This window comes from Loxodonta africana, chromosome 16 (genome assembly GCF_030014295.1).
Source record: "Loxodonta africana isolate mLoxAfr1 chromosome 16, mLoxAfr1.hap2, whole genome shotgun sequence".
Taxonomy (NCBI): Eukaryota; Metazoa; Chordata; class Mammalia; order Proboscidea; family Elephantidae; genus Loxodonta; species Loxodonta africana.
Window position 1 is genome coordinate 20,249,990 of NC_087357.1, and position 15,648 is coordinate 20,265,637.

Consider the following 15,648-nt stretch of genomic DNA (forward strand, 5'->3'; position numbering starts at 1 on the left):
TGTGATATTCATCTGCCTGGGAGATTTTTGTTTCAAATGTGCTTTCTCAGATGTTGTTTGTGGTAGTCTAGTTCTGTGGTCTTTCCCCCAGATGGAGGCAGCTTGTGCAAGATAAGGCTGGTTCTGGGTGAGAAGGAAGGGCTCTGTGTCTTCTCCCTCATCTTTTTGCCCTTCTTCTTTCTGCCTGTAATGGCCCCTGCCTGGGGACACTGGAGATTACTGGGGTTTTCTTAAAGGTCTCAATTCCTCAGTTTCATCAGCTTAGTTATTTAATAGGCATTTCAGAAGTAACAGAAGTAACACACCAAAACAGAACTTTTTGGTTTCTGTCCTGCAGCTTCCCCCAAACCTGTTACTTCCCAGTCTTTTTGCATCTCAGTCTATGGTACCACCATCTATTCACTTACTCAGCCCAGGAGATCGTAGAATTTCCCCCTTTCCTTCAACTGCCCACCTCAAGTCGAGTCCATCCGTAAGGTCTTTCTTTTAGTTCAGTGTCTAAGACGTATCTCAAGTCTGTCCAGTTGTCTCCATCTCCACCGCCATCACCCTTGCCAGTGGTTCTCAACCAGTGGTGATTTTCTACCCCTTCCCCCAGGGGGCAATTGGCAATGTCTGAAGACATTTTTAGTTGTCACAACTGGGAGCTGCTACTGAGATCTAGTGGGTAGAGGCCAGGGATGCTGCTAAACATCCTATAATGCACACAATAGTTCCCCACAACAAAGAATTATCGAGCCCAAAATGTAATAGTGCCTGTTACGTGATAAGGGAGCCCTGGTGGCACAGTGGTTAAGCCCTTGGCTTCTAACCAAAAGATTGACAGCTCGAATGCACCAGCTGCTGTTTCAGAGAAAAGACCTGTGGTCGGCAAACAACAATATTACCTGGTACGGAGTCCCCGGGTGGTGGAAACGCTTAATACACTCAGCGCTAACCAAAAGGTTGGAGGTTTGAGTCCACCCAGAGGCACTTTGGAAGAAAGGCAGCCTGATGATCTACTTCTGAAAAGACAGCCATTGAAAACCCAGTGGAGCACAGTTCAACTTTGACACCCATGGGGTCACCATGAATCAGAATCAGCTCAGTGGCAAAAAAATTTAATAATGTAATAACGTCTAGTGTAATAATATCTAGTAATGTATAGCTTGAGAATAATAATAATATCTGTGTTGAGAATTCCTCCCTAGGCAAACCACACCACCTCTCTCCTGGTGTCTCTATAAAGTTCTTTTCTTTTTTTTAGTTCTTTCTTGAACATGTGCTTTCTCTATTTAACAGTTCCACCCATTGCACTTGAACCAAAACTCAGTATTTCTCTAATGGCCTATCAGCTCCTACAGAATCTGGCCCCTTTCTGCCTCTCCAGCATTATCTCCATGCCTGCACTGGACACGTGCCCCTTCACCCGCTCCAGCCACACCGCTTACTTTCTGTTTCTTGAGCCCACTAAGCTCTTTCCAGCCTTACAGCCATTTTTCTTTCTGCTTTCTCAGCCTTTTCTCTTAGCTCTTTGGAAGGCCTGGTTTCCTTCAGGTCTCAGAGAAAATGTCTCACCTCATGGTGTCCTTCCCTCCCACTCACCCAAGCAGTTACGCTGTTAAATATTACACTGTCCATATCTCTCCTTCATAGCACATATCACATCAGAAATTATTACATTCTGCCTCACTGAGTGTAAGCTCCTCCCAGGCTACAACCTTGTCTGTCTTGTTCTGCAACACTTCCCCAGCACCTAAAACAGTGCCACTCGTGGTACGCATCAATAAATATTTGTTAAATGGATCAATGAAGGAATCTTTGGAAATTTCCTGTAGTTGAGGTGGAACAATAGTAAGGTGAGACCAGTAAAACAAAAACCAGTAGCTGTTGAGTCACGGCAACCCCGTGTGTGTCAGAGCAGAACTGTGCTCCATAGGGTTTTCAGTGGTTGATGTTTTTTGGAAGTAGCTCACCAACCTTTCTCTGAGGAACCTCTGGGTGGATTCAAAACTCCAAACTTTTGGTTAGCAGCTGAGTGCCCTTTGCACCACCCAGGGATTTCAGCAACATGACAGCGGGGTTAATACCTGGCCTGCCTCTTCTACAGGCCGGCAGCCCCTTGTGAGGCAGGTAGTCTGCTTATTAAAGTGGATGGCAGAGTGTCATTCCCCATGCTGAAAGATAAGAAGGTGCGCAGAGTTTCAGAGATGAGGCTGATGCGATTTGCTTAACTCTGTAAGACACCGTGAAGCCCCTCAGGTAGTCTTGGGTGTTTTATCTGAGTCACCAGCATCCCTTTAAACTTGGTATTTTTCCAGTGGGAGGAATAACTTTACCTTTCTTGGCAAATACACTGTTGACCCTTCCTACCAAAAGTATAAAACTGTGCTTTTGGTTTTTCACTGGAACATTCTTATTTTAGCTGCAAAACCAGTGAGCCATAAAAGATTTTTAACCATGTTTGCCCTAGTACCAGCTCAATCACTGACTACTTGGTGCAGTGGGAAGAGCTGGGAAGCCCAGGTGCTAAGCGTACTACCTCTGCCCATAACTCACTGGTAACTTTGGGCAAGGGATCTAAGCTCTCTGCTCCTCAGTTTCCCATCATTAGAATAAGCAGGGACCACCCAGGCTCTGGAAGACGGATCAAGTAAAAATTAGCAACAGAGCCAGTTGGCAAATAGAAGACAGAATTCACGTCATGTCTAGATTGCAGCTGACTTAGGATATTTCAAAAATGTAAAATTGAGCCAGCAACATACATTTGGTAATAACCAAGCTGTCCAAGGCGGTAAAATGAGCCTCTTTATTTATCTTGTCAAAGGAGAGATCCTTTTGTCTACACTGATGTGAATTGGGGTGAAATAACCACTGTGAACCTCTGTTGGTGTTTGGATTCTGTCAATCCCTAGTAAAAAAAAAAAACCCTTCCTTTACAAATGGATTGTTCTGCTATGTGTCTAGCTAGGCTCTCATATGATGAAAAGTCAAATAAACACAATATATTCTCTGCTCACGTCTGGGTGGAAAAAAAGAAAAAAAGGTCACCTCTGGGCATGGAGGACATTGCGGTGTAATGTATATTTCCAAAGGGAAAAGCTTGCAAAGTGCAGGTGCTGATCCCAATTCTGACCTTTATGGCTGGAGCCAGCATTTGCACTGGCACCTTTGTTCAGAGACAAAAGGAGAAGCCAAGAAGTGAAATGATATTTCCCTTCCCGCGTCATGACTCAGCATGGCTCGCTCACTTAGCTATAAAAAATTCCAGCGTCAAGAGAAACTGCAGGCCTTGGGGTCGAGTTTCTTATCCCAAGGTGCATTCGCCCTTATGGTCAGGAGAGCCACTAAATTCTAATATTGTTTCTGAAGAGAATGGCCTTGCTGTTTATTTTTTTCTAACTCTCCTCTGCAGCTTGCTTATGCATTGTCAGAATTCCAAAGAAAAATAGTTCTTAAACTTTAGTATGCATAAGACTCCTCTGAGGATCCCTGACCCCCACCCCAGTCCAGTGGGGCTGAGGAATCTGTAGTGTTAATAAATGGCACAGGTGGTTCTGATTTGGGTGACAGGCAGCGCCCTCTTGAGGATTACCACTAGGCCCCGTGGTCTGCTAATGACATCTTTTTGCACCCACTGTGTGCATTCCCTTTATAAGCCAAGTCCCAGGTGCTGCTGGTAGAACTGCACTTGAGCTTGACTACATAAATTATTGCCTGACTTAAAATTTTTCCTGATTTATTCAAACAGTATAGGAAGAACATACACTTTGGGAGTCAGAAAAGCCTGGGCAAATCTTTGAACTTGCATTTAAAGTGTTACTTGGGCAGGTAGCCCAGCTTCTCTGAGGCACTGCTTCCTCATTCCTCAAATGGGAATGATATTACCCACCTCATAGAAAGAGAAGGGTAGTGAGGATGGAATAAAATCACTTACGTGTAAGCACCTAGCACAATGTGTCATTTAGTAGATGCAATTTTTTTTTTTTTTTTGATAAGTACAGTAAGACCTGTGAGAGCCGGAACTCTATGGGACTGCCTTGTTTTTCCGCCTTTTACAGAGTGCAATCTTACCACTTGTCTTAGTTGTCTAGTGCTAGTATAACAAAAATACCACAAGTGGATGACTTTAACAAATAAATTTACTCTCTCCCAATTTAGGAGGCTAGAAGTCCAAATTCAGGACACCAGCTCTAGAGGAAGGCTTTATCTCTCTGTTGGCTATAGGGGAAAGTGCCTGTCATCAATATTGCTCTGGGTCTAGGAGTTTCCCTGCTCCTGGCTCTTCATTCGTGGTAGGAGGTCCCTCTCCTCTCTGCTCGCCTCTCTCTTTTATATCTCAAAAGAGATTAACTTAAGATATAACCTAATCCTGTAGATTTTGTGCTGCCTCATTAATATAACTGCCTTTAATCCTGCCTCACTAACATCATGGAGGTTAGGATTTATAACATGTAGGATAATTACATCAGATCACAAAATGGAGGACAACCACACAACACTGGAATCATGGTCTAGCCAAGTTGACACACATTTTTAGGGGACCCAAGTCAATCCATAACACCACTTTTCTCTCGCGCATTTTAGTGGAAAATATTTTAGTTTTCCTTCTCTGACAGGTTTCTGCCTTATCCTGGTTCCAGCTTTCGCAGGTTATACTGTATTACTTTCCTCTAGTGGAGCCCTAAGGAGCCCTGGTGGCAAAGTGGTTAAAGTGATCAGCTGCTAACCAGAAGATCAGCAGTGGGAAACCACCAGCCATTCCACGGGAGAAAGATGTGGCAGTCTGCTTCCATAGAGATTTACGCCTTGGAAACCCTATGGGGTCGCTACGAGTCAGAATCAACTTGACAGCAGTGGGTTTGGATCCCTGGTGGTGCAGTGGTTAAGAGCTCAGGCTGCTACCGAAAGGTTGTCAGTTTGAATCCACCAGCACCTCCTTGGAAACCCTATGCGGCAGTTCTATTCTGTCCTATGGGGTTGCTGTGAGTAGGAATCGACTCGATGGCAACAGATCTGATTTAGGGTTTTTTTTTTTTTTTTAATTCTTATCCAGGATCCAGTTGCCATGGAGTCAGTTGAGATTCATGGCAACCCCGTGTGTGTCAGAGCAGAAGAGTGCTCCCTAGCCTTCTCAGTGGCTGATCTTTCGGAAGTAGATCATCACGCCTTTCTCTTGGGGTGCCTCTAGGTGGACTCAGACTTCCTACAGTTAGCAGCTAAGTGCGTTAACCACTTATACCATCCAGGGACTCCTCTGTTCATTTGGGAGGCAGGAATTAACTTTAAAAAAAAGAACAGAAAAAACAAACAAAAAAAAACCCTCGTATTTTCCCCTCAGCACTTGAAGCAGATATGGTCAAGGGAAAAGTTTTTAACTGCCCAGGTGAACAGTGTTTAGCCTGGATACACATCACTTTTTAAGAGTCAGTGGTGGTGCATTCTGCATCCCACTTTGGAGAGTGGCGTCTGGGGTCTTAAACGCTAGCAAGCAGCCATCTAAGATGCATAAATTGGTCTCAACCCACCTGGAGCAAGAGAGGATGAAGAACGCCAAAGATACAAGGTAATTATGAACCCAAGAGACAGAAAGGGCCACATAAACCAGAGACCACATCAGCCTGAGACCAGAAGAACTAGATGGTGCCTGGCTACAACAGATGACTGCCCTGACAGGGAACACAACAGAGAACCCCTGAGGGAGCAGGAGAGCAATGGGATACAGACCTCAAATTCTCATAAAAAGACCAGACTTAATGGCCTGACCAAGACTAGAAGGACCCCGGAGGTCATGGTCCCCAGACTGTCTGTTAGCCTAAGACAGGAACCATTCCCAAAGCCAACTCCTCAGACAGGGATTGGACTGGACTATGGGATAGAAAATGATACTGGTGGACAGTGAGCTTCTTGGATCAAGTAGACACTTGAGACTATGTGGGAAGCTCCTGTCTGGAGGGGAGATGAGAGGGCAGAGGGGGTCAGAAGCTGGCCAAATGGACATGAAAATAGAGAGTGGAGGGAAGGAGTGTGCTGTCTCATTAGGGGGAGAGCAACTAGGAGTATATAGCAAGGTGTATATAAATTTTTGTATGAGAGGCTGACTTGATTTGTAAACTTTCACTTAAAGCACAATAAAAAAAAAAAAAAGTCAGTGGTTGTTCAGAGATCTTGATGCAAAGCCCTCCTTAATGTCTTTAGGTAATACTGAGCTCTGTGGCAAATAACAGGTTTCCAAGAGAGATGTCAGCAGGTAGATAAGGAACTGCAGGTGAGCCACAATGTCAGTACTTTGCAGGACACTCTCAGGTCCAGCCAGAGAATGTGGGTCAGGTGTTTAACCTGAAACTACACCTGCCCCAAGTCAAAATCTCACAAGAAGAGCCTTGTTTCTCAGAATGCAGTTAGTAATGGATTATTTGGACTGTCTTGTTCAAACTCCTTCCAGGCGAAATGAGAACATTACAGTGGTCTGAGAGAAACAATGAACAATTATACTCGCGGTGCGGAGAAAGCTCCTTGCTGAAAGGTGTTTTCTAAATCGCACTTCAGCAAGACCTGCCCATATCTCCCCCATCCATCCCAGTTTTACCTTTTGAGAAAAAACAAATTATCTTTGTTCATTGTTTTGGTTGGTTAATTTTAGGTTCACTTTTCTTATCCAATATCCCTCTCATGTAGGTACTTATGAAATACATTTTTATATCTCACATGATTCTTCCTTTGAAGGGCCCAAAGCAGAAGAGGAAATTGATAGCAAAGAATGCCTGTCTGAGCTCTCTGGCTGGGGAAACTGCAATCTAAAAGTCAACATGTGATTACTTTAAGGCCACAGATAATTTCTCACTGCGTTCTCCCTTGGCTCTCGGTAAAGGGACACCTGTAAATCCTAATCTCGTTTTCTGGGCAGGGCAGTCCCAAAGATCTCTGTTCTCTGAAGACCACACTCTGGAAACAGAGAGAGTAAGTCCTACAAGCTTAATCATATGATTTGAGAGGCTAAGGAGACCTTAGAAATCTTCTGGTCCAATCCTTTCCATTTTATAGAAGAAGAAACTGAGGTTCAGGGAGATCCACATGGTTACTGAGTTTTTTAAAATACCACCTGCTGTGTGTCTGTCGGGAACTGTGTGTGTGTGGGGGGGTGGGGGGGATCATAATAAGCCTCCAAGAGGTTAAATGAGTTGCCAAAGTAAGATCAGAAATCACTGCCTGTAGAGTAGGCCAGAAAGTACCCTCACCAACACCAGTTGTAGTGGAGTTGGTTCAGGGTAGAAAGTAGCCACCACATACTCATAACAAATAAGTGGTTAAACATTTCCTGAGCTCCTTTTTTGTGTATGAGTATCGGGCTGTGCCCCCAGGAGCTGGGGAAGGAAGGACAGACAAGTATAACTGGGGAGAAAATGTGGTCACCTTTCGTTCTGAGGTGCCTCTGGGGGGACTCCAACCTCTAGCCGTTTGTTTAGCAGCCGAGCACATTAACCGTTTGCTCCATCCAAGTACTTTGAGAAGATATGAAATAATGAAGCAAACAAGACTATATTGAATTGTCCAACATGAGCCCTGATGAAGTACTAGAGGAGTCTGGGAGGAGGGAGAGATGGAAGGCTTCACAGAGGAGCAAGCCCAGCGTTTTCCCCCTGGGCCTGTGAAAGCCACAACTGTCTTATTTGTGTGTGTACCCCACGGTTATGGCCTGGGCGATGCTCAGCTCGTGCTTGTTGAGTGGATATGTGGATCATTTGGTACCAGGTTATGGTGATATTTATAGTGACCCCCATAATAATCCCTTTTGTAAGAATACTTTCTACTCACATGAATCTTGTGTTTTTTTTTTTTTTTTTTCAGTTCCCCACCCTCAGGACTCTCCCCACCCATCAGAGAAGCCAGTCATTCACTGCCATAAGTGTGGCGAGCCGTGCAAGGGTGAAGTGCTTCGGGTGGAGACCAGACATTTCCACATCAAATGCTTCACCTGCAAAGGTATGGTGCCCCCGCCTCCTGGCTTAGTGGCATGTGACAATCGGTGCTTGCCTTGGGGTCTGCTCCTTCCCCTTAACTCCACACTGGGTCATGGGGTGATAAGTGAACATGCTCAGGAGCCCTGGGATTATTTACCTCTACTTTGGGGTTTGATTAGACTCAAGGGAGTAAATTGGGAGATGGAGTCCCCCAGCTCAGTGATGCACAGGCCCCTGGGTGTTCCCTGAGCTTCCTGATCCAGGAGGAGGGACCAACACTGTGGGAGAGCAGTACAAAGGCAGTTTATGTTTTTCACTTTATCATATTCCTTTTCCTCTAATGAACGAGGGGCCCAGCACAAAGTAACCTTTTCCCAACACCACCAGTTATAGGAGGGTTGGAAAGCTTGTAAGACTGGGATGCTAAGTCACTGGCTCCTGTGTATTGTAGTGTGTATGTGGGGGCGGGGGGGTATGGTGTGTGGGTTGTGTGGTGTGAGTGGGGGTTTTGTGTGTGAGTATGTTGTGTCTGGTGTGGGGGGGGTGTGTGTGTGGTGGAGTACGTATGTGTCTCTGTGTGCGTGTGGTGGGTAAGTGTGTGCGTGTGTTGAGAAATAGGAATTAAGCAAGAACACTTGGGAGTTCTCCAAGCTGAAAAATACTTCCCCACCAAGAAGCTACCAATTTGAGGTAGATTTCAATTAACAAGTCTCCCCGCCCACGCCCCCCCCCCCCCCCCGCCTTTTTGGGTTTATCATGGTTGGCATCTTGGTGTGAAATATGCTGATCTGTTATTCTAGAGCCAGGGCATAGCTGAGCGGGGTTAAGGGGAAGAAGAGAGTGGTTTTGTGTATTGATTTGAGAAATAGAGTACCTGAGCTGAAGGCACATCTGAGTAGCTCTGTACAGAGATGTGCTGAGGGCTCAGGATGGGGTTGAGGAGCAGGAAGAGAGATGGAGAGGGAAGAGGCTATGTGCTTACTTTGTAGTTTTAGTCCACGCCCTGCACATGGTAACCACCCTCTTCCCTGAAAATCCTGTTTAATTTTGCATGTTTTAGATCACAGAGACTCAGCATTACCATCCTAAGCCTCTGTCCACGCCAGGGTGGCTCTCAAGCAGATGCCAGGGTGCCTAAAACAACAGTTGCTGTTGAGTCGATCCTGCCTCATGATGACCCCATGTGTCAGAGAAAAACTATGCTCAGTAGAGTTTTCAGTTGCTGGCTTTTAAATAGTAAATCATTAGGCCTTCTGAGGTGCTTCTGGGTGGACTTGAACCTCTGACTTTTCAGTTAGCAGCTGGGCACATTAACCTTTTGTATTACCCAGAGACCCAGGCTGCCTCATGACCTTCAAATACATTAACAAAGAAGGGACAGGGGGCTTTTCTGGAGTCCACAGCTGCTGTTTCCCCTGAGCGTAAACTTCTCAGGAGAAAAAACACTTGGTAAGGTGGAAGAAGAAGCGAGGGCACCAGCTTAGCTCTCATTGAGTAGTTACAAAACGCTGTGATATGCATTTCATAGAGAGATCACGTAATCCTTCTGAAAACTCCTGTGAGTAAGTGCTATAAATCCCCAGTCTTCAGACACCCCAAGGAAATATCAGGGCCTGAGATCACACCCGGGGTGCTGACTGCTGCCACGCTGTGTAGCTGCGTCCCGCCACTGCCGTCAAGCAGCCCTGTGATCTCAGGAAAGTGACCTGTCTCTTTGTGGCTTGTTGTCCTCATCCATAAAACACAAGGACTAGACTGTATGTTATTTTAAATCACTCCGAGTCTGAAGTTGGCAAATTCTATGTATACATAAGCATCCACATGTATAAAAGAGAGCCCAGAGGCACTAAATTAGATCTTCTTAGGAAGCATGCTGGAGAAATAATATTTTCTGGCTACATAGTTTTGCTGACTTGGAGTCGGACGTTATGTATTATTTTTTGATTATAAACTCCTGAGGCATGTCTCACGGGGTATCTGGTACGGAACGAACAGAGGCCAGAAGTGACCACAGCCCTATGCGTGTTTTCCATTTCTAGTTGAATGTACAAAGTGTCAGTCTCAGATCTGGGCAGCCAACTGTTCAACACATCAAGCTATCAGAAGACATGATAATTTATTCCCACTGAGGCAGAAGCTCTTTCGCTTTTTTTTCTTCTTCTAGTTTAAATCTAAGGAACAACTACAGCTACCTTAAAAGGGTAAAAAGGGACAGGTATAATTTATTTTAATAATATATTTATTTATCTAAAAATTACCAGATACTTGACATTCTTTTTTTCACACTAACGCTTAACACATCTCAGTTGAGACTAGCCATATTGAAGCACTCAATCACACATGTGGCTAGTGGTGATGGTATTGGACAACATAGTTCTAGAGATTCCTAGAGGTTTGCACCCTTGTGGTTCTCTCTCACTCCAATTTCCTGTCAGATCCAAACTGGCCTTCATTTGTGAGCACTATGCTTTTTGTGTTGCGTTACTCCATACTGGGCACCATTCCCTCTTCCTTTATTTCCTAAAGTAACATTAATTTAAGACTGCTGTGTTCGGTGGACTTTACAGAAGGTTTGGTGTAATAGCACAGAGCAGGCAAAAACTTCCCTAATATCCTCATGTGCTGGAGTGCAAGAAATACCTCATTGGCAAGGGCCATTTTCTCATGTTCACTGAGAACCTCATCTGCTGCCATCTTGGTAGGGCTCTTCTCTTTACAACGACTCTTCTCCCCTCCATCCCAGCCCCCCACTGTCAGAATGGGACTGTAAACTTTCTTAGGGTATCCTTTATGAGCCTATTATAGGGCTTTGAACCAGTCCATTTCTAACAAGTTCTCAGGAAGTTATACATGAGAATCACCTGGGGGTCTTATTCAAGTGTAGATTCTGATTCAGTATATCTGGGGTGGAAATGCAAATTCTCAGTAGGGAACTTGTTAGAAATGCAAATTCTCTGTAGGGGTTTGAACCAGAGCTAACCAGTTCAAAGCCCTAGTCTATTATGATGGCTTGCAGAAGAAACAACGATCTTCTACTTGAGGAATACTGTTTTCTTCCCAGCCCAAGTAACACCCAAACCAAAAATAAAAAACCTGTTGCCATCAAGTCGATTCTGACTCATAGTGACCCTATAGGACAGAGTAGAACTGCCTCACAGAGTTTCCAAGGAGTGCCTGGTGGATTCAAACTGCCAACCTTTTGGTTAGCAGCTGTAACACTTAGCCACTACACTATCAGGGTTTCTGAAAGAATTATTAAACCCACTACCATCAAGGTGATTCCAACTTACAGCGACCCTGTAGGGCAGAGTAAACTGCCCCATAGGGTTTCCAAGGCTGTAATCTTTACAGAAGTAGACTTCCACATCCCGCTCCCACCGAGCAGCTGGTGGGTTCGAACAGCTGACCTTTCAGTTAGCAGCTGAACACTTAACCACTGCGCCACGAGGGCTCGCTAAGTAACCCAGACTTCCAGCTTATTCTTAAAAAAAAAAAAAAAGAACAGTTTTGTTTTCTACCTATTACATCTAAATAGAGTTGTCAAGTACAGATTCTGAGCTGATGGCCTGGGACAGAGGGTTTTGAGTGGGAACACAGATCAAATCAAGCTCAGCTTATGGGTAATCGCTGGTTGAATGCTCATGAGGCACATTCAGGTTCTGATGTGGTTTCTGGGCCAGCCAGCACTTCTCCCTCGTTCTCCCCCTCCTGCCTCCACTCTCCTTCACATCTATAAAAAAAAAAAAACGTTACTAAAGCCTCGTGTTTTGGGAATGGGCCAGAGGTTGCTTTCCACAATTGGAAAGAAAGGCCAAAAATGCAAGTATTTGTGAGAATTAAAAGCAGAGGCAAATTCTTATGCTAAGAATAGGTTTTGAAAGGAGAAGGGAGAGGGGACAAGGAACATATTAGATAAGAACTAGGGAAGTACAAAGGTAGGAAAGGCTTGCAGGAAAGGAATTAAAGAGTTAATAGCATCAGCTTAAACCAGTTTTCAGATTCCGTGACCACACAGTTTTATCCATAACAGGATTAGAGTTGGTGAGCAGGAATTTTGTTGGTGAACCCATCCCACTTCCTGAAATATCTGACGTCTTTGGATCTGATGGTCCTGGAGTTATTTATCTCTTCAGTAAACGTTCATTTAACACATACTCTATGCGGGATACTATGGTAAGTGCTGAAGACAGGAAGAGACAAGACACCTTGTCTGTTCTCAGGGATCTCAAGGAGTCTTTGGAGGACATACAAACAGGCAACATTTATGGTACCCAGTATAGTAAGTGCTATGATGGAGAGGTGTATGCGATACAGACTGGAGGTCGGGAGACCCAGAGGGACGATATAATTGTAGTCCAGGTGGAAATAATGTAAGGTAGCAGCAGGTGTGATAGAGAATAGGAGACAGATTTAGAAGAAACCTAAAGCTAAGGCTGATGGGGTCTGATGACTGACCTGATGTCAGGAGTGAAGAAGGATCCAGGTTCCGATTGGACTGTCTGGGTGGATGGATGGAGTTGCCACAGACTAAGGAAACACAGGAGAATTTGGCGGGATGGTGTTGGGAGAGAGATAACAGTTCAGTGTGGAACACACTGAGGTCGAGTACATATGGTATATCCAGAGTCAGGTAGGCTTAGCACCAAGAGATGGTGGTCTGTGTTGGGAAGAAGGATTTGGGAGTCTTTGGCATCGGGATAATGGCTGAAGCTGTGATTGTATGTGAAATTTTCCTGGGAAAGGGCAAAAGGCAGAAGCTGAATACTAGAGAATGCCAGCATCTGAAGGAAGGAGCGCCCAATTCCCATTCCTGACCTTGGGAAATGTACCCATCTGGTGATGAAATGAGGAAAGGGGTTTAATTAATGGATGGCTTCTATAATTAAAAGAAAAAGGGATCCCCAAAGCTTCTTTTACTCCTTATAATTACCCAGTGGGAGTACAGTGTGGCTGCAGGGCTCTGGATGGAGCTGTTCTTTGTCTTCAGTACTCAAGAGTTTTGTTTTTCATTCTTGTTCCTTAGTGGTAATCATCCTATTAACATAAAAGAGTTGTTTTAATGTTATTGGTGAATTCTGTGATGCGACTGGTTTTTAACGTGTCACTTTGTCTGCATCGTGGTTGTATTACACGCCCTGTGAGAGAGTAAGAAACCTGAAAACAAAACGAGAGACACTCAGTGGATTCAGTTGTGTGGATGTCTGCAGGTTTCTCCTCTGCGCTGAATGACTTGTTGTTAGCCCCTGACTCATGGCAACCCCATGCATGGCAGACCTAAGTGCTGCCCAGTCCTGCACCATCCCCATGATGGGGTACAGAACAGACCATTGTGAGCCATAGGATTTCCGTTGGCTGATTTTCGGAAGTGGATTGCTAGCCTTTCTTCATAGCCTCTCTTAGTCTGGAAACTCTGCTGAAACCCGTTCAGCATCAAAGCAACACGCAAGCCTCCACTGCCTGACAGGTGGTGGCTGTGTGTGAGGTGCCTTGGCTGGGAATCGAACCTGGGTCTTTCACATGGAAGGCGAGAATTCTACCACTTAACCACCAGTGCCTCAGAATGGCTTCTAACAAGGGGGAAATTATACATGTCTGGCTTTTAAAGTATCTCTTTAAATGTGAATGGTTGATTATAATTGTTGTTATCACAAGCATTTTTTTCACGGTAATGCCATAGATCCATTTCTCTTCCAGAAAGTTCTGAAGGTTTCTAGAATAGCTAGAAAAGACCAGGGAGGCTGCCCAGAGGATCAAGAGGGCTGTCCAGCCAAATTTTCGGTTTTCAGTGGACCTTCCCCAAGTATCTTAAGATTTCAGTTAACCCTTCACATCTCTCCCCCTGCTTTATCTTCCTCTCTTTAGCACTTACTGTGATTTAATGTATTTTATTCATTTATCTTCACCCCTGTTGTTGTTGGTGTGTGCCACTGAGTTGATTTGCTACTCATAGCAACCCCATGTTTCAAAACAGAACTGCCCCATAGGGTTTTCTAGGCTGTAATCTTTATGGAAGCAGATTGCCAGGTCTTTCTCCCATGGAGCCACTGGGTGGATTAGAGCTCCCAACCTTTCAGTTAGCAGCGGAGCGCTTAACCATTGCACCACCAGGGCTCTGTATCTTCACCTTTACTAGAGATGAAGTTCTTTGAGGCCAGGGATTTTTGTCTGTTTTGTTCACTATAGCATCCACAGTGTCAAGAATAGTGCCTGACAAGGTAGATACTCAATAAGTTTTTGCTGAATGAATAAAGTAATTACAGAATGAATGAAAAACAGCCATATGTTACTTTGGAACTTGAATATTATCAGTGAATGTTTCTAATTTTATACCTAATCAACAAGTACTTAGTATGACGTTTGTCCTTAAATGGTTATTAGACAGTAACTATCTTCTGAAAAGATAGCGTGTAAGTTAAGAGATCTATCGTGGATTACTCTGAGCTACATGTCTGCCTGGTGGACGTAACAGAAGAATGAATTTATGCTGGAGGCTGCTGTCATGCAGTTCTTGGTTAAGCTGTTGCTGCTGCCTAGTTTTTTATGCTTGTTTTGGCCCATAGCTTTCTTTTTTGGACTTGTGTGGTCAGACTGGATATGGGTTATTTTGAAGCTCAAATTAAAAAAAGACAAAACACCAGAAAAAAATGGAAGCAGTTTCCTACAGCCCCAAAGAGCAGAGCTCAATCTTCTGATACCTATTTAGAGAATCTTAGTCATTTGGAAAGGATGCCTGGTGGTGCAGTGGTTAAGCGCTCAGCTGCTAACTCAAAGCTTGATGGTTTGAACCCACCAGTGTTTCTGTGGAAGAAAGATGTGGCAATCCGCTTCCAGAAAGATTACAGCCTTGGAAGCCCTGTGAAGCAGTTCTACTCTGTCCTGTAGGGTCTCTATGAATCGGATTCATCTTGACCACACACAACAACAACAGTCATTTGGAGACTAATTAAAAGGCAGATTTAAGAAGGATGCAAGAAAAGTATGATTCAAATGTGCTTTGTTCTCACAACAAATGAGAAACCACTCTCATGCTGCCTTTTCTTTTTTACAGAAGGATAATTCTGGGTATTCATTTGAATTTTGTACCATGTTAATGTATTACCTAGACAAATAAATATAATATTTATGGTTTTGAATTCCAAACTGGAATAGGATAAAGGCTAATACATTCTCCAAAATACATTGATTAAAAATTTTGACTCTTGTTGGGAGACAGTTATCCATGGGTCTCTTGTGAGCTGAGGCACTGATAGCCTTTTGTTCAGAATTATCTTTTCAAGAATGTTTGTACAGCAAACAGCCTTGGAAGATAGAGCTAGTGTTTCCATCCAGAGCAGAGGGCAGATTTGTTTGCTGTCCAGTGTAATCAAGAAAATGACTCCCCTTGGGGCAAAGGTTGAACAGATTTGTGAGAAGCTTCTTACGAAAGATTGAGGTTTCCTAAGCTTGGGGTTTCTCAGTTGTGACATAAACCCACTGCAGTACAGCATCTCCAGCTAGGCCTCATGGGACTTGGGGGACACGTGGAACCTGTGAGCATGAAGCTCATGCTGCCTGCTACGCTGTGAGCAATAAAATCTTTTGCTTCTGATCCAGGAGTTTTGTGTCTTTTACGATCATCCATAAAACAGTGACAAAACCCCTGGCTAAACTCACAGAGCATACTATAGATTCTGAGTGTAAATAGTAACATTAGTTCATGAACAAATAT